Source organism: Pseudophryne corroboree, chromosome 7 (assembly GCF_028390025.1).
Source record: "Pseudophryne corroboree isolate aPseCor3 chromosome 7, aPseCor3.hap2, whole genome shotgun sequence".
In the NCBI taxonomy this organism is placed as follows: Eukaryota; Metazoa; Chordata; class Amphibia; order Anura; family Myobatrachidae; genus Pseudophryne; species Pseudophryne corroboree.
In genome coordinates, this window is record NC_086450.1 from 90678121 (window position 1) to 90699895 (window position 21775).

Consider the following 21775-nt stretch of genomic DNA (forward strand, 5'->3'; position numbering starts at 1 on the left):
ATCCGACAAAAAAAATTCGGTGAGGTTTTGCCAAAACGCGGTCGAACCCAAAACACGGCCGCGGAACCGAACCCAAAACCAAAACACAAAACCCGAAAAATTTCAGGCGCTCATCTCTACTTTTTAGCCAAGGCATTCCAAGAACCAGATCATGGTGCATTTCTGGGATTACCAAGAGTTCCAGACCTCCCTGATGTAGAGCCCCGACCTGCAGCTTAACTGGCCCCGTGCGCCACATTATAAGACCTTTGGAAATTCTAGTCCCGTTGATAGCCGTCAGTGAAATTGGCCGCTCGATAGGCCGTAACTTTAAACCCAAGCATTGGGCACAGAAGGAAGATACGAAGTTCCCCGCAGCCCCGGAATCCAACAGGGCTTCACAAGACTTGGAGACTGAATCGGAGACTAGAGTTACAGGAAGCAAACAGTCCGAAGTTGGAGAAGCTTTTGTCGTAACTCCCAGCTTGACTCCTCCGGAACAAGCTAGGCCTGCCCGTTTCCCGGACGGGATTTACAAGATTTAAGAAAATGATCTGCGGCTCCACAGTAAAGGCAGAGTTTACCCTCACGACGACGCTGTCGTTCTTCCGGAGACAGTCGGGATCGGTTAATTTGCATGGGCTCGTCCGAGCTAGGTGAGGCCACCGGTCTAGGAGTAGGATTCCGGAACCTGGAACGATCCGAACGGCTACGTTCTCTTCCACGCTCCTGCATCCGAAGATCCACCTTGACGCAAAGGGAAATCAAATCTTCTAATGGATCCGGCAGATCTCTAGTAACCAGCTCATCTTTCAGCCGGTCGGAAAGACCGTTCCAGAAGGCAGCTCTCAGGGCATCATTATTCCAGCGTAGTTCGGAGGCAATGGTCTGGAAATGAACCACGTACTGACCCACGGAACGGGTGCCCTGTCGAACACGGAGCAAGTCGGAAGAAGCAGTGGTCATTCTGCCGGGTTCGTCGAAAATTCTTCGAAAGGACGTGATGAAGTTGGTATAGTTGGAAACCATGGGATCAGATCGTTCCCATAATGGAGACACCCAATCCAAGGCAGACCCTTCCAGCAGAGAAATAATATATGCTACCTTGGACCGGTCTGTAGGAAAGTTGTGTGCAAGTAGCTCGAAATGTACCTCGCATTGGTTTAAGAAACCGCGACAATTTTTAGGATTCCCATTATAGCGGGACGGAGTAGGCAGCTGAAGGCGTGGGGTGATACCGGCCGATGGTTGAACATTGCTGGCAACGGCAACTGGTGCGACTACTGGAACAGGTGCCGGAATTACAGAGGCTAGAGACGCCTGAATCTGATCCAGACGCCCGGACAACTGCTGGAGGTACTGCATCACCTGGCCTTGCGCCGCTACCTGACTTTGTACTCGGGAAGCCAGATTCTGGATGGCACTTGAGTCCGTGTTCCGATTCCCCGGGTCCATCGGGCCTGAGTATACTGTCGCTGACCTGATTTGGGAGTGTTGTGGACTCGGGGCTTCTTCCGATGACCGGGAAGAGGAACCGCTACTGGGTCGCAGTAGAGATGGCCGGATGTAGGTCTTCCTCATGCAGGATTAAGACGGCAGGCAGGAAGCACGGAATAATTCTTGAAGGTTTCCTGAAAGACAAGACTTGTAGAAATACTGAATACTGAGGTACTGAGGTGTTGGAGGCACTGTGGTGTTGGAGGCACTGTGGTGTTGGAGGCACTGAGGTGCTGGTAGTACAGGTACTGAGACACACAGGTGCCGGGAGCACAGTGAGACTGAATGCTGAGGCACTGGAGGCACTGAAGTGCTGGAGGCACGGAGGTGCTTGGAGGCACGGAGGTGCTTGGAGGCACGGGATGCTTGGAGGCACGGAGGTGCTTGGAGGCACGGAGGTGCTTGGAGGCACGAGGTGCTTGGAGGCACGGAGGTGCTTGGAGGCTCGAGGTGCTTGGAGGCACGGAGGTGCTTGGAGGCACGGAGGTGCTTGGAGGCACAGGGTGCTTGGAGGCACGGAGGTGCTTGGAGGCACGAGGTGCTTGGAGGCACGGAGGTGCTTGGAGGCACGAGGTGCTTGGAGGCACGGAGGTGCTTGGAGGCACGGAGGTGCTTGGAGGCACGGAGATCACAGGAACGTGGGAGCTCTGGAATCACAGCTTCTGCGGGAGAAACGAAGATACTCAGGCACCGGATCTCTGCCCGGCGTCTGGTTTGGAATTCCCCGCCCTTGCCTGATTGGCGGAGTAGGCAGGTGACGTCAGTCCTGCTCCGCCTCCTTGACGTCACTGTGATGGCGGCGCCCTCGCTCCGGGAAGCCGCCGGAGGAACGCGCCGACCCGCCGCTGGAACCGGAGATCGCCGGGAGAAGAGAGGCGCCGGACAGACCAGGTCACCCGCAGGGACAAGCGCGGCCGCCGCTGCCCGCGGTGAGTGACAGTATGTCCATTGATACTGCTGTATATGTCTAGCGGTACTGCCATATAAATCCAGTGATCCTGCCGTATAAATCCAGTGGTACTGGCGTATAAGTACAGTGATCCTGCCGTATAATTCCAGTGGTACTGGCGTATAAATCCATTTCAGTGATACTGCCGTATATGTCCAGTGATACTGCCGTATATGTCCATTGATACTGCAGTTTATGTCAAGCGGTACTGCCGTATAAATTCAGTGATCCTGCAGTATAATTCCATATAAATCCACATAATTCTGTATAAATCCAGTCCAGTGGTGCTGCCATATAAATTCAGTGGTGCTGTACTGTGCTGTATATTATTTACTCCAAATAAAGGGGTTATTAATAGTTAATCCAAATAATTTTAACAGGGTTTGCCCTATGTGGTGTAGAGGTACGCTTTCCTGTACCGCATATTGTTATATAACTCCAGAAAATTAATGCAGAACAAAAATTTGGAGGATAAAATAGGGAAAGATCAAGAACCACTTCCTACTAGTGCTGAAGCTGCTGCCACTAGTCATGACATAGACAATGAAATCCCATCAACGTCGTCTGCCAAGGCCGATGCCCAATGTGATAGTAGAGGGCATGTAAGATCCAAAAAGCCAAAGTTCAGTAAAAAGACCCCCAAAAATTTTTTTCAATGGTCTGAGGAGAAACGTAAACTTGCCAATATGCCATTTACGACACGGAGTGGCAAGGAACGGCTAAGGCCCTGGCCTATGTTCATGACTAGTGGTTCAGGTTCACATGACGATGGAAGCCCTCATCCTCCCGCTAGAAAAATTATAAGAGTTAAGCTGGAAAAAGCACAGAAAAGAACTGTGCATTCTAAGATGGTATCACAAATCTCCAAGGAGAGTCCAAGTGTGTTGGTGGTTGCGATGCCTGACCTTCCCAACACTGGACGGGAAGAGGTGGCTTCTTCCACCATTTGCACGCCCCCTGCAAGTGCTGGAAGGAGCACCCACAGTCCAGTTTCTGATATTCAAATTGAAGATGTCACTGTTGAAGTACACCAGGATGAGGATATGGGTGTTGCTGGCACTGAGGAGGAAGTTGACGATGAGGATTCTGATGGTGATGTGGTTTGTTTAAATCAGGCACCGGGGGAGACAGTTGTTGTCTGTGGGATGAAGAAGCCCATTGTGATGCCTGGGCAAAATACCAAAAAAGACACCTCTTCGGTGGGGAATTATTTCTCCACAAATCCGGACAACAGGTGTCAAGCCATGTGTTGCCTCTGTCAATCTGTAATAAGTAGGGGTAAGGATGTTAACCACCTAGGAACATCCTCCCTTATACGTCACCTGCTGCGCATTTATCAGAAGTCAGTGTCAAGTTGTGAAACTTTGGGTAAGAGCGTAAGCAGTCCACTGACACCTAAATCCCTTCTTCCTCTTGTACCCAAGCTCCTGCAAGCCACACCACCAACTCCCTCAACGTCAACTTCCTCCTCAGTCTGGAACGTCAGTAGTACTGCAGGCCATGTCACTGGCAAGACTGACGAATCCTCTCCTAACCGGGTTTCCTCAGGAGGATCCTTGAGTGGTACGCCTGCTGTTGCTGCCGCTGCTGTTGTTGCAGCTCTGGAGTCGATCGTCATCCCAGAGGGGAAGTCGGAAGACCACTTGAACTACTTCAACTAAGCAATTGACTGTCCAACAATCCTTTGTGAGGAAGATGAAATATGACAGCAGTCATCCTTTTGCAAAGCGGATAACTGAGGCCTTGACAGCTATGTTGGTGTTATACGTGCATCCCGTATCCGCCATTAGTGCTGTGGGACTTAGAGAATTGTTTGAGGTATTGTGTCCCCGGTATCAAATCCCATCTAGGTTCCACTTCACTAGGCAGGCGATACCGAGAATGTACAGAGATGTCAAAAAAAAGTGTCCTCAGTGTCCAAAAAAATGCAGTTGTACCCACTGACCACTTAACCACAGACATGTGGACAAGTGGAACAGGGCAGACTAAGGACTATATTACTGTGACAGCCCACTAGGTATAGCAGCGGCACCAGTAGCAGCATCTTGCAAATGCCAACTCGTTCCTAGGCAGGCTACGCTATGTATCACCGCTTTCCGTAAGAGGCACACCACTGACAACTTCTCACGGAAACTGAGGGACATCATTGCACAATGGCTTACCCCAATTATGCTCTCCTGGAGATTTGTGATATCGGACAACGCCACCAATATTGTGCGTGCATTACATCTGGGCAAATTCCAGCACGTCCCATGTTTTGCACATACAATTAATTTGGTGATGGAGAATTTTTGGAAAAAAGACAGAGGCATGCAGGAGATGCTGTCGGTGGCCCGAAAAATTGCGGGTCACTTTCGGCATTCAGTCACCGCGTGCCGAAGACTGGAGCACCATTAAACACTCCTGAACCTGCCCTGCCATCACCTAAAGCAAGAGGTGGTAACGAGGTGGAATTCAACCCTCTATATGCTTCAGAGGATGGAGGAGCAGCAAAAGGCCATTCAAGCCTATACATCCACCTACGATATAGGCAAAGGAGGGGTAATGCACCTGACTCAAGCGCAGTGGAGAATGATTTCCGTCTTGTGCAAGGTTCTCCAACCCTTCGAACTTGCCACACGTTAAGTCGGTTCAGACACTGCCAGCTTGAGTCAGGTCATTCCCCTCATCAGGCTTTTGCAGAAGCATCTGGAGAAATTGAAGGAGGAGCGATTCCGCAAAGTATGTGGGACTTGTGGATGGAGCCCTTCATTCGCTTTGCCAGGTTGAAAGCAGAGCACTACATTTTGGCCACCGTGCTCGATCCTAGGTTTAAAGCCTACGTTGTATCTCTCTTTCCGGCAGACACAAGTCTGCAGAGGTTCAAAGACCTGCTGTTGAGAAAATTGTAAACTCAAGCGGAACGTGACCCAGCAACAGCTCCTCCTTCATTTTCTCCCGCAACTGGGGCTGCAAGGAAAAGGATAAGATTTCCTAACCCACCCGCTGGTGGTGATGCAGGGCAGTCAGAAGCAACTGCTGACATCTGGTCCGGACTGAAGGACCTGCCAATGATTACTGACATGTCTACTGTCACTGCATATATTTCTGTCGCCATTGAAAGAATGGTGGAGGATTATATGAGTGACAGCATCCAAGTAGGCATGTCAGACAGTCCGTACGTATACTGGCAGGAAAAAGAGGCAATTTGGATGCCCTTGCACAAGTTTATTTTACCTAAGTTTCCCCCCCTCCAGTGTGTACTCCGAAAGAGTGTAGGAGATTACTTCCACAAAATGTGTAGAAGATGATGTTCAGCAAAATGAACACAGCTGTTTTTATGGTTGTTTTTTTCAAAAATAACCCAGAGCCAAAACCAAAACACGAAAGGGTGGTTTTGGCAAAACCAATCCAAAACCAAAACCAAAACACAAGCGGGGAATTAAAACCAAAACACAAAACACGAAAAGTGCCCGCCGCACATCTCTAATAATAATGTACTATTTAATGTAATCCATGTCTTATGCAGGGCACATGTTCTTGGAGTAAAAAAATAAAACAATAAATCATTTATGGATAACCTAATGGGGAAGAAATATTAGTTTTGGTACTGACATCTAGAATCTAAGTAATTGCTGGGGTAAGCCAAACACTGTATCAAGACATTAAGGGCGAGATGTGCTAAAGGGAAAAGGTCTGTTTTCGGGCTTTAGCCGCATTTCTCGTGTGAACTAAGCCTGGCAACGCCAGGCTTCATTGCGGGGAGTAGCGCCAGCTTTTGAAGTTGTTACCCTAAAGAAGCCTATGTGCTTCTTTCCACATTGAGCTTTGAGAGGGATCCTCTGGGATCCATCTTAGCTCCCGGCTGTGACAGCCGCATCCCTCTGTGCATGCCTGGGCCTAAATCCGGAAGTGGAGAGATTGGCGCTGTTTGCAAAAGACAGCTCTTATCGGAAGAGCTGTCCTTTGTGATATTAATCACATATATTAGTACATATGCGATTAGTATGAATGCGATGTGTGGCGTGATGTACCGTCATTGGTTAGTACATCCCACCCTAAGAGAGTCCATCACCTGACTTGTAAAATAAATAAAACAAATCACACACTTTGGGGGTAATTCAGATCTGACCGATGCTGTGCGTTTTCGCACTGCAGGCGATCAGATCTGAACTGCGCATGTGTATGCACTGCAATGTGCAGGCGCGACGGGCGACTGCAACGGGGATCGCAAGTCAGCAATGGGATTCTGCAAAAGATCCATTCGCACGTGCAATCATAAGGAGACTGACAGGAAGAGGCCGTTTGTGGGTGGTAATTGACCGTTTTCAGGGAGTGTCCGGAAAAACGCAGACGGGACCAAGCGTTTGAAGGGAGGGTGTCTGATATCAAATCCAGTCTCAAACAACCTGATGTGATTGCAGCGGCTGAGTAAGCCCTGGGCTGCACAGAGACTGCACAAAATTAGTTTGTGCATCTCTGCTACACATGCGTTCGCACACTTGCATAGCGAAAATACACTCCCCCTGTAGGCGACGACTATCTGATTGCAGGACTGCAAAAATCGCTGCCCAGCGATTTGATCTGAATTAGGCCCTTTGTAAATATACTACAGGTTGAGTATCCCTTATCCAAAATGCTTGGGACCAGAAGCATTTTGGATATCGGAGTATTCCGTATTTTGGAATAATTGCATACCATAATGAGATATCATGGCTATGGGACCCAAGTCTAAGCACAGAATGCATTCATGTTTCATATACACCTAATACACACAGCCTGAAGGTCATTTAATACAATATTTTTAATAACTTTGTGCATTAAACAAAGTGTGTCTATATTCACACAATTCATTTATGTTTCATATACACCTTATACACACAGCCTGAAGGTCATTTAATACAATATTTTTAATAACTTTGTGTAGTAAACAAAGTTTGTGTACACTGAGCCATCAGAAAACAAAGGTTTCACTATCTCACTCTCACTCAAAAAATTCCGTATTTCGGAATATTCCGTATTTCGGAATATTTGGATATGGGATACTCAACCTGTATCATACAAATCATAATTGGCTATTAGGACTCTAGACAAGCCATTTACTGTATAAAGACCTAAAGTGGGGTAATCAATTAACTCCCTAAAATACCCTACAATAATATAACTGACAAAGTAGGTGGGGAGGATTACAACATGATTACAACATGGCCTCAGGAAACAGCCATCCTGCAATACAATTGGTGTACAGCACAGGAAGTCAGTAACCTGCAAGCCTTAGCTACATCATACATCATGTGTAGGTTTAATGGTGATGTACTGTAAAGCATGAAGTGGAACTAGGCATAAAGGTTATGAAAATGATGAGCCATGTTCTACCATTATATACAGTACATTAATGTAAGGGTTTATTTTTTATGTAACTTTAAATATGTAATTGTGCGTATAAATGTGAAATAAATTGTTTAGCTGTCATTATGCTGCCATACCATTGACACTCTGTTACAAAAAAAAGTTTTACCTCCCACTCTATGACAGCTACTGAAGCCCCTCCCACTTTTTTAAGATACATCTCAATTGCATCTCAAACAGCTGATGCTGCAGTAATTTCAGTTACTGTATCATGAATATATCTCTTTAACTTGTTACATTAAGAGCACATTAAATTTAATTAGTTAAATATACTTTCTCCATTGATTTTTGTGTATATTATAAGCCACCTAGCAGTTTATGGTCATGGTTAGGCAGTAAACTCTAAACTAAATTAACTCAACTACAGTAAACACTCTGCAGAAATGATTGGTGTAAAGGTCATAGCTTTTATTGACTATATATAAATGAGTGGCCACAGGGCCGTCTCTACCATTAGGCAGCTATAGGCAGCTGCCTAAAGTGCCGGGATCTGAGGGGTGCCACTGAATGCCCATCACATTATTAAGAATGTCTCATAGAGGTATTCATGTCAAATTCAGTGCAAATGGTGGCTGTGGAACTTACCAGATGCTGTCTCCGCACTGAGGGGCTGGGAAGTGGGTAATGGTGGTGGGAAGGGGGGGGGGGGGCAGTGGGCTGAAGATTTGCCAAGGTTGCTGAGAAACCTTGCACTGGCCCTGGGTGGCCAAGAACATATTGTAACCAATCAGCTCCAGCCAAACAAACTTAAACAATCACCCTCTCCTGTCAGACACAACCTGAGCTGTGAAGGCTCGACTCCCACTACCTTGGTATAGTCTGGACTCTCTTGCAAAGGAAGCACCATATCCTCCTACACAGGTACCAGAAATTTGAGTCATCTTAAAGGAGAAAGTGCCCCACAGCTCACTCCTATGCCACCCTTGGCCACTGATGAGCAACTCTTTCCCATCCAGCTGCACCTCCTCTACATGGGAAGAAACAAGCAACCATAATAACAGCAGCAATAACAAGAAAATTGGACAGGAGGATGGACAATCGAATTGAAAAGAGGCAGAATCCACTCAAACATCCTAATTTATAGACATAGTGTACAGTATAAACCACTTCCACCTGCAGTGCCATTTCTTGGGCTGGGTGAGCAACTGACTGTTACAGTATTCCGTCTGGAATACTATTGAAAATGTACCTCCCAAAATGTACCTCCCAAAATCCTCATAGAATACTGTTTTTAAGAACACTAGAGGAGGAGGCGGCCATTTTGAGAAGGTTATTTTCAATAGTTTGAACTGGGAGCAGGAGCGAACAGCTCCTGGGGACTGCAGAGAGCAGCAGCGGCAGTGGCCGGGGGGATCTCCTGACAATGAGCAGAACCTCTTGACAACAAGCAGAACTCATTGACAGCAGGTACTGTAGCATTACAGTGAGGGCATAATATGTTAACAGCGGCATGTGGGATCATTACAGTGGGGGTATAATATGGTGTAAGCGGCATGTGGGGGCATTACAGTGAGGGCATAATATAGTGTAAGGGGCATTACAGTGGGGGCATAATATGGTGACAGCGGCATGTGGGGGCATATTATAGTGTTAGGGCCATTACAGTGGTAATATAGTGTAAGGGACACTATGTTGGTGAAAAGTAGCGTTTTCCTGCAAGGCCATACTCATTGCATGGTTAGCGTTAGGCTGCAGGGAGGGGGTTAGGTTTAGGAAGGAAAGGTTAGATGGTAGGGGGAAGGTAAATATACTTACCAGCCCCCTGTTGGGATTCTCAACATCGGGATGCCAATGTCGTGTGTTTTGACCACCAGCCTCCTGGACGCCGGTCACCTGTACCACACCCAAGCCTTCACTTAAAGCACAGACCTTTGAAATACATTAATGTGAAATTGTGGCGTTATTTTTCTCTTTAAAATTATTATGACAAAACATAATCTTAACAAAATACTTTAGGAATTGACAAGGAAACAAATCGTTCTCATGTTTTTGAAATATTTTCTTATGGTTCTAACAGGTTTCACAAATAACATGGTTACAGACTGGCACCTGTTCTCTTGCTGTCTGTAGATAATCATACAAAGCCCATAATATGGAAGCCTCTATTGTTCAAATATGCAATGTAGGATATTTAGAATTAACTACAAGAACAAAAAAAATAACATTTCATAAGAATATTTAGAAAAAATTTCATTCAATATACATATTCTACAATGTGCAATAAATAAACAAATGAATGTTAAAATGAGCCAAAAAGTTAAAATAGCAAAGCACTACATATTCCCATTTAAATTAAGCAAAGTGAAAATGTCATCTGTGTTTCAATTCATGAATTCATGCAGATTAAGAAAAGAAAATGTCTACACTTACAATCGTAAGGACAACATAAAGAGAGAAACTCAAATGACTAACAAGTTGAGTTGGAATATAATTGACAACCATATAAACCTATCAATGCTCGTAGTACAGATATAATAGAATGCAGCACTCGCAACTCTTTTACTGTCACCTATTAATACATTTATTATTATCTTTTATTTCTAAAGTACTAAAATATTTCATAGCACGCTACAATCAAGGGATCATGATACTACTAAGCAACATAAAATGACAGGACATAGAAGGTAAGATGCCCCTGCCCAAATAAAGTTGCAATTTCAGGGATGTGGGAAATAGTTGATACATAAAAAAGCGGAACAAGAATAGATGCATGTGATGCGGAAAGTCACTAGTCAGCTATGACAACGACAAATTATGCAATATCGCTACATTGCCTCAATGTAAGGGCATTATCTACATACTGTAATACTTGGAGAAAGGGCTTGTTTTTATGTTTTTAGCAGTCTAAGATGAGTTACATGTCCTTTTGTTTTGATGTTCAAGCCATTCATTCAGATCTACAGTATGAAGCTTTAGGTTTCTGTGCATTCACCAATACCATTGCTGGGGTGGTGCCAAGTGTGGTTGGCACATAGCACATATGCAGTGCATATGCCCTGTGGGCAGAGAACCGTACGAACCCCCGAATCCACACAATGATCTGGCACCCTCTGCCACCAGCTTTAGCGATATCGCTACCTTCTGTAATGTACGTACACATAGTGCCCATGGGCGCCGCCCCTTCCCAACACCAAAATGTCTAGTTACGGCACTGGTGTCCACTATATATACCCAATCCCGTACTAGATTAATGCAAAACATAACTACACACCTACAGTAGGACAGCATTAATCACCAAGGAGATGGGACAAAAATATGCTGGAGAAATGTAATTATAAATAAGTAATCCAATTATAGCACAAAAATTAGAATAATAATAATAATTATTATTATTATTATTATTATTATTATTATTCTTTAGTACAATAATACAGATTTGCCATTTCTTAAAATCCAATGGTACCTTCACTTGATTTTAACACCAAAATATTAAGTAACATGTCCCACTATAGCTTACCACGTGCTTTCAAAAACTATGTGACCAAAAATATTCCTCTTCCCGACCTTCACTTGAGGTTTTCTGTGGAAAAACATTCAAGGTAAATATAACATTACTAAACGGTATAGAAAGGCAATAATCAGGTAAGTTTTAATGAGCAGTATTAACTTAAGCATATAAGAAACACATGCGTTTCTCTAGACTTTTACGACTCTGTAAAATCGACACAACTTATTTGTTAAAAATAGATGTCTGCCTATGTAATAAGCTGCGTTATGGCAGCATCACTATGGGTTCCACACCAGAGCACAATAATGCACTTTATTTATATAAAACATGAATATGTTTCTGAGGAATGAAGTAGACGGGCAAAATAGTGCTTACAGCATCACATCTAGAGGGGCTATTGGTGGGTTAGAATGCCAGACCTTATTATAGGACAGTGGGAGGTCTTGTATGCTGTACACTCACTCTCTAGGGACCACCACATTTAAAACAACAGAGAGGGAGAAAAAAGGCTCATAAATCCTCGCAAGCAGTGTTCAAAGACGCAGACAGGTTTTGACTGGATTAACATTTATTGACTGTTTAAGCCTGCTCTTTTTTTCTCTGCTCTAGGACATAGATACACGAGTTTAATTGCAAAGGCTGTTCAAGCATCTGATCACTAGACTGGCAACCAAAGCTTTACTAATCGGTCCTTCATTAAAGATTAGAAAATCTCTATTACAAAACAAATTAAGCATGCTCTGATCCTCACCTACAGGTCCAATGGCATTTCAGTAAAGTTTAAGCTGTTAAAGCAGTGGAAAACTTATTAAGGTTTAACGCTGAGATAGCACTTTTCTATTGATTTTACAATACACAGGTATTATGATTTATGGAGTTCTAGCGTCACTCTAACAAGCTGAAGGACACACAATATCATCTCCAACATCATTAAAATTCAGAAGCCACTAGAACTAACTCATCAACCACTGCACATTGTCACAGGCTGTTATTAAGCCATACTTTAGTTTTAAAATGCTATCATCTTCAGGGGCACATCTTGCCTGGCATGTGTACAAAACAGTGATCAATTACCACTAAAGTAACAAGTCTAGGTACAATAACAAAATAAGTCACATTTTTACAAATTGGCTTCCGCTGGCTGTTCACACTGTACATGTATGTGTTTGGGAATGTAAGTACATGTATGTGTGTGTGCGCGCAATATATATTTTTAACATATTCGCATAACGTCTTTAAATGTGTTATACTATAATACTGTAATATGATAATATATACATGTATTTATATTTTATGTTGACGTAAAATCTGAAAATAAGCGTGTACATATATTCATAATACATTGTGTACTGCAATTATTTTGTGTGAACAATTGCTCAGCTTGCTATAAACTGTATAGTAATCAGCTGCTTTGCAATTGGTTTTGTGGTACACTGGAGACCCCTATTGGTAACACAGCAATATTAGATTGAGGGCTGTTTGCTTTGCAATCCTAGTTGATGGGAATTGGAAAATAAGTGCCCATATCCTGATGAGGGGAACATTTGCAAATATTTGGGACATTTGCATAAATTATTAACTAGCAATAATCAGGAAGTATAAATAGACAAGGTAATTTCCAGGCAGGCTTGTAAAGCGTAGAGGAAAAAAGAACGGAATTGAGTCTAATTCCTGAAATTACTTTTATTACATTGATAGATATGGGATTTTGTTTTTCCTCAGGGTTACAAAAAACATGTAATTTTATTATGATAAGTTAGATATAGTGTAAGGTTAGACTTCATATACACTTTATCACGCATACCATATTTGACCTAAATGTTAATCGTAAATTCTTGAATATAAGGTAGTTACAAATTTACACAAATGTATAAAGGAAAAATAAACCTCTTGTATGCATTTTGTAACATGGCTAACCTGTAACTCAGTGGTTCTCAAACTTTTTTGAATCACGGCGCCCTAAAGTATCAGAATGTTTTTAGCGGCACCTCTAGGCCAAAAGTTTCTTATTGGGAAATTTAGAAAGAAATATTAAATGAAGTAAATTGTGTTTCTATGTCATCCTTCGGTTCCATTGTGTGGTGAAGGACAGGATTTGCTTCTGTTTGTCCATATATTTTATAATTAGCATTCACCAGCGCTGGTTTTGCCTATTACATTGACCATAATTAATTTGAATTGGTCCTGGACCACCAATCCAAGGCACCCCTGCAAGTGTCCCGAGGCACCCCAGGGTGCCACGCCACATATTTTGAGAACCACTGCTGTAACTCTTTGTTGAAATTCACAAATCCATACTTGTTCATAAAATATAGAATTTCATTTTATTATTTGTAAATGTCTTTTTAAATATTGTTTGAACCATGCTTGTTCTCATCTCTTCCTGCAGGGCAGCGTAAGCACCTCTCATTGTCACTGACTGATCTGTAACGCGCACTTCGGAAAGACTGAAACAAGCACTTTTGAGACAAGATAGCATTGCATATGAAGAATGTGTTCTTTGTGGTTGAATTGACTAATAGACCTCAAGCGCAGTTCTGCGGTATGGATTTTATCATACGTTTTCACTATATCATTTTCCAGAGTATAAAACTACTGTGTGTTACACAAACAGGAGGGGAAGGAAAAGATTTGACTAAAGTAATTTCTAACATTGATAAAGGAAGGATGTCAGATTTCTTTCATAAATACACTATTTATATTTTATATTGTAAGTGACATTGAAAAGATAGTTATGAATTTAGGGCTGGATCAATCCGAGGAGCCGGGTACTTGCCTATTAGGCCCTACACACATGCCGATTTGTTTGAAAGATATGAACGATCTCGTTCATAAATGAACGAGAACTCGTTCATATCTTTCATTGTGGAGGCTCCAGCGATGAACGATGCGCGGCCCCGCGCTCGTTCATCGCTGGTCCCCCGTCGGCTGTGCATGCAGGCCAATTTGGACGATCTCGTCCATATTTGCCTGCACTTCAATGGAGCCGCGTGACGGGGGGAGTGAAGAAACGTCACTCCCCCCGTCACTGCCCCCCCGCCGCCGTATCGGCCGTCGGGCATCTCGGTGGCGGATCGGCATGTCTGTAGGGCCCATAAGAGTTTATTCTTTAGCACTAACATCTCAGGGTATATTCTGTAGATCACATTTGATGCACCCCTTCCTCTCTGCAAGACAAGTACATAAAAATATTGTGGGGCAGATGTATTAAGCCTGGAGAAGTGATAAAGCAGTGATAAGTAGAAGGTGATAACGCATCAGCCAATCAGCTCCTAACTATTAATTTACATATTGGAGCTGGTTGGCTGGTGCATTATCACCTTGTACTTATCACTGCTTGATCATTGTTTTATCACTTCTCCAGGCTTAATACAATGAGAGTAAACAAAATGTAAATTTTTGTGTAGAATTTGCTGCTTAAATATTCAGTTTTAAACTACAATTTTATCAACTATTCCAGTATGAATAAACATCCTAATACTGAGCCTACTTTCAGTTTATTTAGGATCTGCCTGTAAGTCACATTCATAAAATTCACAAATAATGGTGAGTTTTTATCTCTCATATTTACTATGTCTACTAACCATAAGCAAACGGAGGAGAATACATGTGCCCGAAATCAGTGGCAGAACTAGCGAGCGGTGGGCCCAGGTGTGACAAAATGCTTTGGGCCCCCCCATCCCATCCAAGTCCACCCCCTCACCCCTGGAGAGGATCTGGTGAGGGGGACCTGCTCAGGGCCAGAGAAATGGATACCTAGCAACAGTGCCGTAACTAGACATTTTAGCACTGTGTGCAAGAAACGGCATCGGAGCCCCACCCCTGCATGCAAAACAGGGGCAGTGCGCGGCGTAGGCGCGCGCAAATATACATAGTGGCGTGGCTTCGTGGGGAAGGGGTGTGGCCACAAAATAATACCAATTCATAAAACGGTGCACATTAGTCTCCATTATTCAAATTACGCAGCACAGTAGCACCACTACACCAGGTAGAGACTCTTTTACACCTTACGGCGGACAGATTCCTTTTTTTACACATTAAGGCAGACAGCGTCCCCTTTTTACACATTACGGCAGACAGCGTCCCCCTTTTTACACATAACGGCAGACAGCGTGCCCTTTTTACACATTACGGCAGACAGCGTCCCCCTTTTTACACATAACGGCAGACAGCGTGCCCTTTTTACACATAGCGGCAGACAGCGTGCACTTTTTACACATAACGGCAGACAGCGTGCACTTTTTACACATAACGGCAGACAGCGTGCCCTTTTTACACATAACGGCAGACAGCGTGCCCTTGTTACACATAGCGGCAGACAGCGTACCCTTTTTACACATAACGGCAGACAGCGTGCCCTTGTTACACATAGCGGCAGACAGCGTACACTTTTTACACATAACGGCAGACAGCGTGCCCTTGTTACACATTACGGCAGACAGTGTGCCCTTGTTACACATTATGGCAGGCAGATTCCCCCTTTTTACACATTATGGCAGGCAGATTCCCCCTTTTTACACATTGCGGCAAGCAGATTCCCCCTTTTTACACATTGCGGCGAGCAGATTCCCCCTTTTTACACATTGCGTCAGGCAGATTCCCCCTTTTTACACATTGCGGCAAGCAGATTTCCCCTTTTTACACATTGTGGCAAGCAGATTCACCCTTTTTACACATTGCGGCAGGCAGATTCCCCCTTTTTACACATTGCGGCAGGCAGATTCCCCCTTTTTACACATTACAGCAGGCAGATTCACCCTTTTTACACATTGCGGCAATCAGATTCCCCCTTTTTACACATAGTGGCAAGCAGATTCCCCCTTTTTACACATTGTGGCAAGCAGATTCCCCCTTTTTACACATTGCGGCAGGCAGATTCCCCCTTTTTACACATTGCGGCAGATTCCCCCTTTTTACACATTGCGGCAGACAGTCCCCCTTTTTGTACAAAGAAAGAAAGATAAGAAAGAAAAGAAAGAAGAATTATACTTACCCTCTCCGCTGGCTCAGGCTCCTCGGTGCAGCTTCTGGTCACGATTCCCGAGCAGGAAAGAAGGAGGAGGAGGGAGGTGGAGGAGGGAGCCGCAGCAGCGCTGTGTTATTGGTGGAGGCGCTGCTGCTGCTGCCCCTCTGCTTCACTATAGGCTGTTCTCGGAAGACAGCCTATAGTGAAGCAGAGGGGCAGCAGCAGCAGCGCCTCAACCAGTAACAAAGCGCTGCTGCGGCTCCCTCCTCCACCTCCCTCCTCCTGCTTCTCCCCCGTACCGCTGCTCCTCTCCTCTCCTGTCTGGGCGGCTGTGTGCTACGGGCAGCGGTTGCCCGCAGCACATAGCGGCATGTAATGAGTCAGTTTGACTCATTACATGCTTTGGGCCCCTGGACAGAGGCGGGCCCCAGTGCAATGCACTGGTTGCACTGGCGGTTGTTCCGCCTCTGCCCGAAATCCTTCTGCTTAATATATGAAGAGAAATAGTTGCACAGCCATTTGCAGCTGCTCCTTTTTTGCATGGTGTTATTATTTGTAGATATAATATTAATTGTATTTATATTGTATGCAGTATTTGTAGAATATGCTCAAAAATGTATATTTTGATTATATATAATTTGGGAATCCCCCAGTCACATCCAGGAGTGCTGAGAGGGGGGGTGAGGGCGAGCCTTTGTGGTGGAAGAATGATCCTGACCAGGGTGCACTGCGGGTACGGTGCGATATGTCAACAGTCATAATATTGACATGAGAATGTCGACGATGGCCATGTCGACAGTCAGCAAGTAGGTGTCGACGTAATGAAAGATGACATTGTAATTGTCTAGCAAATAACTACATTCTGTGTACTGTATCTATTTCCTGAATCTTTACCTCAGCGAATGTGGCCACACCCCTGTGCTTGTCCACACCCCCTCTCTAGTAACAAGACTCGCCAGATATCTCAGTGGCTCTGTCCGGCACCCCTGTGCTTGTCCACACAACCTCTCTATTAACAATGGTCGTGTCCGTCACCCTTGTGCTTGCCTCTGCTAATGTCTTCTTTATTTTTTCCATCTCCGTAAATGTGTAATTCAATATAGATATTAGTATATTCATATGTAAATATTCTATGTACAGTGCTGCGTAATTGGTGGCTCTGTGCAAATAAACATTAATAATAATAATAATAACAACAACACATATGTAGTACTGTATATGTTCTGTGGTTTAGTACCATACATTTGCAGATAGAGCACATTTCTTTGGAGCACATATTACAGTCTGATGTCTCTCAAACAGCAGAGGCTGAACTGGAAAGCATCATACTAGCCACGCCTCCTTCTTATCTAGTCTACATTATGACAGTGAAGCACATTTATCGGCAGATTCACAAAGGATGTAGCTGCTGCCACTGGCTGCCTGATCTGCACTCATAAGCGCAATTATGGAAGCCTCATTTTTGCTCGCACATCCACAGACAGTGAGCAGACACATCTCACAAAAGTTGCTGGAACCGTTCCAGAGGTAACTCATAGGCATAGGTGTGCACACTAGAGATGAGCGGGTTCGGTTCCTCGGAATCCGAACCCCCCCGAACATCAGCCTTTTTACACGGGTCCGAGGCAGACTCGGATCTTCCCGCCTTGCTCGGTTAACCCGAGCGCGCCCGAACGTCATCATCCCGCTGTCGGATTCTCGCGAGGCTCGGATTCTATCGCGAGACTCGGATTCTATATAAGGAGCCGCGCGTCGCCGCCATTTTCACACGTGCATTGAGATTGATAGGGAGAGGACGTGGCTGGCGTCCTCTCCGTTTAGACTAGAGTACTAGAGAGAGACACAAATTTTGGGGAGCATATTATTAGGAGGAGTACTACTTGCTGCTGATAGTGTGACCAGTGACCACCAGTTTAATTAATCCGTTCTCTGCCTGATAAAAAACGATACACAGTGTGACACAGTCACATACCATATCTGTGCTCAGCCCAGTGTGCTGCATCATATGTAATACTGTATATCATTATCTGACTGTGCTGAGTGCTCACTGCTCACACAGCTTAATTGTGGGGGAGACTGGGGAGCAGTTATAGTAGGAGTACATATTTTAAGTACAGTGCACACTTTTGCTGCCAGAGTGCCACTGCCAGTGTGACTGACCAGTGACCACTGACCACCAGTATTGTGATTGTCTGCTGACCACCAGTATATTGTGATTGTCTGCCTGAAAAAGTTAAACACTCGTCGTGTCGTGTGGTGTTTTTATAAACGCATTCTGCAGACAGTGTCCAGCAGGTCCGTCATTACATAATATATACCTGTCCGGCTGCAGTACTAGTGTGATATATATATATATTTTAATTTTATCTCATTATCATCCAGTCTATATTAGCAGCAGACACAGTACGGTAGTCCACGGCTGTAGCTACCTCTGTGTCGGCAGTCGCTCGTCCATCCATAATTGTATACCACCTACCCATGTTTTTTTTTTTTTTCTATCTTCTTGATACTAGTAGCTTACTTTAGGAGTCTGCAGTGCTGAGTCTGACAGACAGTGTCCAGCAGGTCCGTCATTACATAATATATACCTGTCCGGCTGCAGTACTAGTGTGATATATATATATTTTTTAATTTTATCTCATTATCATCCAGTCTACATTAGCAGCAGACACAGTATGGGAGTCCACGGCTGTAGCTACCTCTGTGTCGGCAGTCGCTCGTCCATCCATAATTGTATACCACCTACCCGTGTTTTTTTTTTTTCTATCTTCTTGATACTAGTAGCTTACTTTAGGAGTCTGCAGTGCTGACAGACAGTGTCCAGCAGGTCCGTCATTACATAATATATACCTGTCCGGCTGCAGTACTAGTGTGATATATATATATATTTTAATTTTATCTCATTATCATCCAGTCTATATTAGCAGCAGACACAGTACAGTAGTCCACGGCTGTAGCTACCTCTGTGTCGGCAGTCGCTCGTCCATCCATAATTGTATACCACCTACCCGTGGTTTTTTTTTTTTTCTATCTTCTTGATACTAGTAGCTTACTTTAGGAGTCTGCAGTGCTGACAGACAGTGTCCAGCAGGTCCGTCATTACATAATATATACCTGTCCGGCTGCAGTACTAGTGTGATATATATATATATTTTAATTTTATCTCATTATCATCCAGTCTATATTAGCAGCAGACACAGTACGGTAGTCCACGGCTGTAGCTACCTCTGTGTCGGCAGTCGCTCGTCCATCCATAATTGTATACCACCTACCCGTGGTTTTTTTTTTTTTCTATCTTCTTGATACTAGTAGCTTACTTTAGGAGTCTGCAGTGCTGAGTCTGACAGACAGTGTCCAGCAGGTCCGTCATTACATAATATATACCTGTCCGGCTGCAGTACTAGTGTGATATATATATATATATTTTAATTTTATCTCATTATCATCCAGTCTATATTAGCAGCAGACACAGTACGGTAGTCCACGGCTGTAGCTACCTCTGTGTCGGCAGTCGCTCGTCCATCCATAAGTATACTAGTATCCATCCATCTCCATTGTTTACCTGAGGTGCCTTTTAGTTGTGCCTATTAAAATATGGAGAACAAAAATGTTGAGGTTCCAAAAATAGGAAAGATCAAGATCCACTTCCACCTCGTGCTGAAGCTGCTGCCACTAGTCATGGCCGAGACGATGAAATGCCAGCAACGTCGTCTGCCAAGGCCGATGCCCAATGTCATAGTACAGAGCATGTAAAATCCAAAACACCAAATATCAGTAAAAAAAGGACTCAAAAATCTAAAATAAAATTGTCGGAGGAGAAGCGTAAACTTGCCAATATGCCATTTACCACACTGCAGTGCCACTCCTAGATGGGCCAGGTGTTTGTGTCGGCCACTAGGGTCGCTTATCTTACTCACACAGCTACCTCATTGCGCCTCTTTTTTTCTTTGCGTCATGTGCTGTTTGGGGAGTGTTTTTTGGAAGGGCCATCCTGCGTGACACTGCAGTGCCACTCCTAGATGGACCAGGTGTTTGTGTCGGCCACTAGGGTCGCTTATCTTACTCACACAGCTACCTCATTGCGCCTCTTTTTTTCTTTGCGTCATGTGCTGTTTGAGGAGTGTTTTTTGGAAGGGCCATCCTGCGTGACACTGCAGATGGGCCAGGTGTTTGTGTCGGCCACTAGGGTCGCTTATCTTACTCACACAGCTACCTCATTGCGCCTCTTTTTTTCTTTGCGTCATGTGCTGTTTGGGGAGTGTTTTTTGGAAGGGCCATCCTGCGTGACACTGCAGTGCCACTCCTAGATGGGCCAGGTGTTTGTGTCGGCCACTAGGGTCGCTTAGCTTACTCACACAGCTACCTCATTGCGCCTCTTTTTTTCTTTGCGTCATGTGCTGTTTGGGGAGTGTTTTTTGGAAGGGCCATCCTGCGTGACACTGCAGTGCCACTCCTAGATGGGCCAGGTGTTTGTGTCGGCCACTAGGGTCGCTTAGCTTACTCACACAGCTACCTCATTGCGCCTCTTTTTTTCTTTGCGTCATGTGCTGTTTGGGGAGTGTTTTTTGGAAGGGCCATCCTGCGTGACACTGCAGTGCCACTCCTAGATGGGCCAGGTGTTTGTGTCGGCCACTAGGGTCGCTTAGCTTACTCACACAGCTACCTCATTGCGCCTCTTTTTTTCTTTGCGTCATGTGCTGTTTGGGGAGTGTTTTTTGGAAGGGCCATCCTGCGTGACACTGCAGTGCCACTCCTAGATGGGCCAGGTGTTTGTGTCGGCCACTAGGGTCGCTTAGCTTAGTCATCCAGCGACCTCGGTGCAAATTTTAGGACTAAAAATAATATTGTGAGGTGTGAGGTGTTCAGAATAGACTGAAAATGAGTGGAAATTATGGTTTTTGAGGTTAATAATACTTTGGGATCAAAATGACCCCCAAATTCTATGATTTAAGATGTTTTTTAGTGTTTTTTGAAAAAAACACCCGAAACCAAAACACACCCGAATCCGACAAAAAAAATTCGGTGAGGTTTTGCCAAAACGCGTTCGAACCCAAAACACGGCCGCGGAACCGAACCCAAAACCAAAACACAAAACCCGAAAAATTTCAAGTGCACATCTCTAGTGCACACAGGGGGGTATATTTACTAACATTCGTAATTCTCCCGATTTGGTGGGAGAATAATCACGAATGACATCGAAAGTGTAAAACTGCAACTTTTTGAATTTGTTACGACTAATTTACTAAGCTGCCGTATTCTGCATTTTCGGGTTTTCCGATGTCGATGTCATTCGTTTTTTTAGGCAGTGTTTTACGTGAGTGACTTGTAAAACACTGCCGACTTTAATACAATGAATCTCGGCCGGATCTGAGAGATCCGTGCTGGGCTTCATTGTGCACTTTGTTAAAAAAAAAAAAAGTTTAAATGTTAAAAAAAAATTGCGTGGGGTCCCCCCTCCTAAGGCAAACCAGCCTCGGGCTCTTTGAGCCGATCCTGGTTGAAGAAATATGGGGAAAAAATGGACAGGGGTTCCCCCATATTTAAGCAA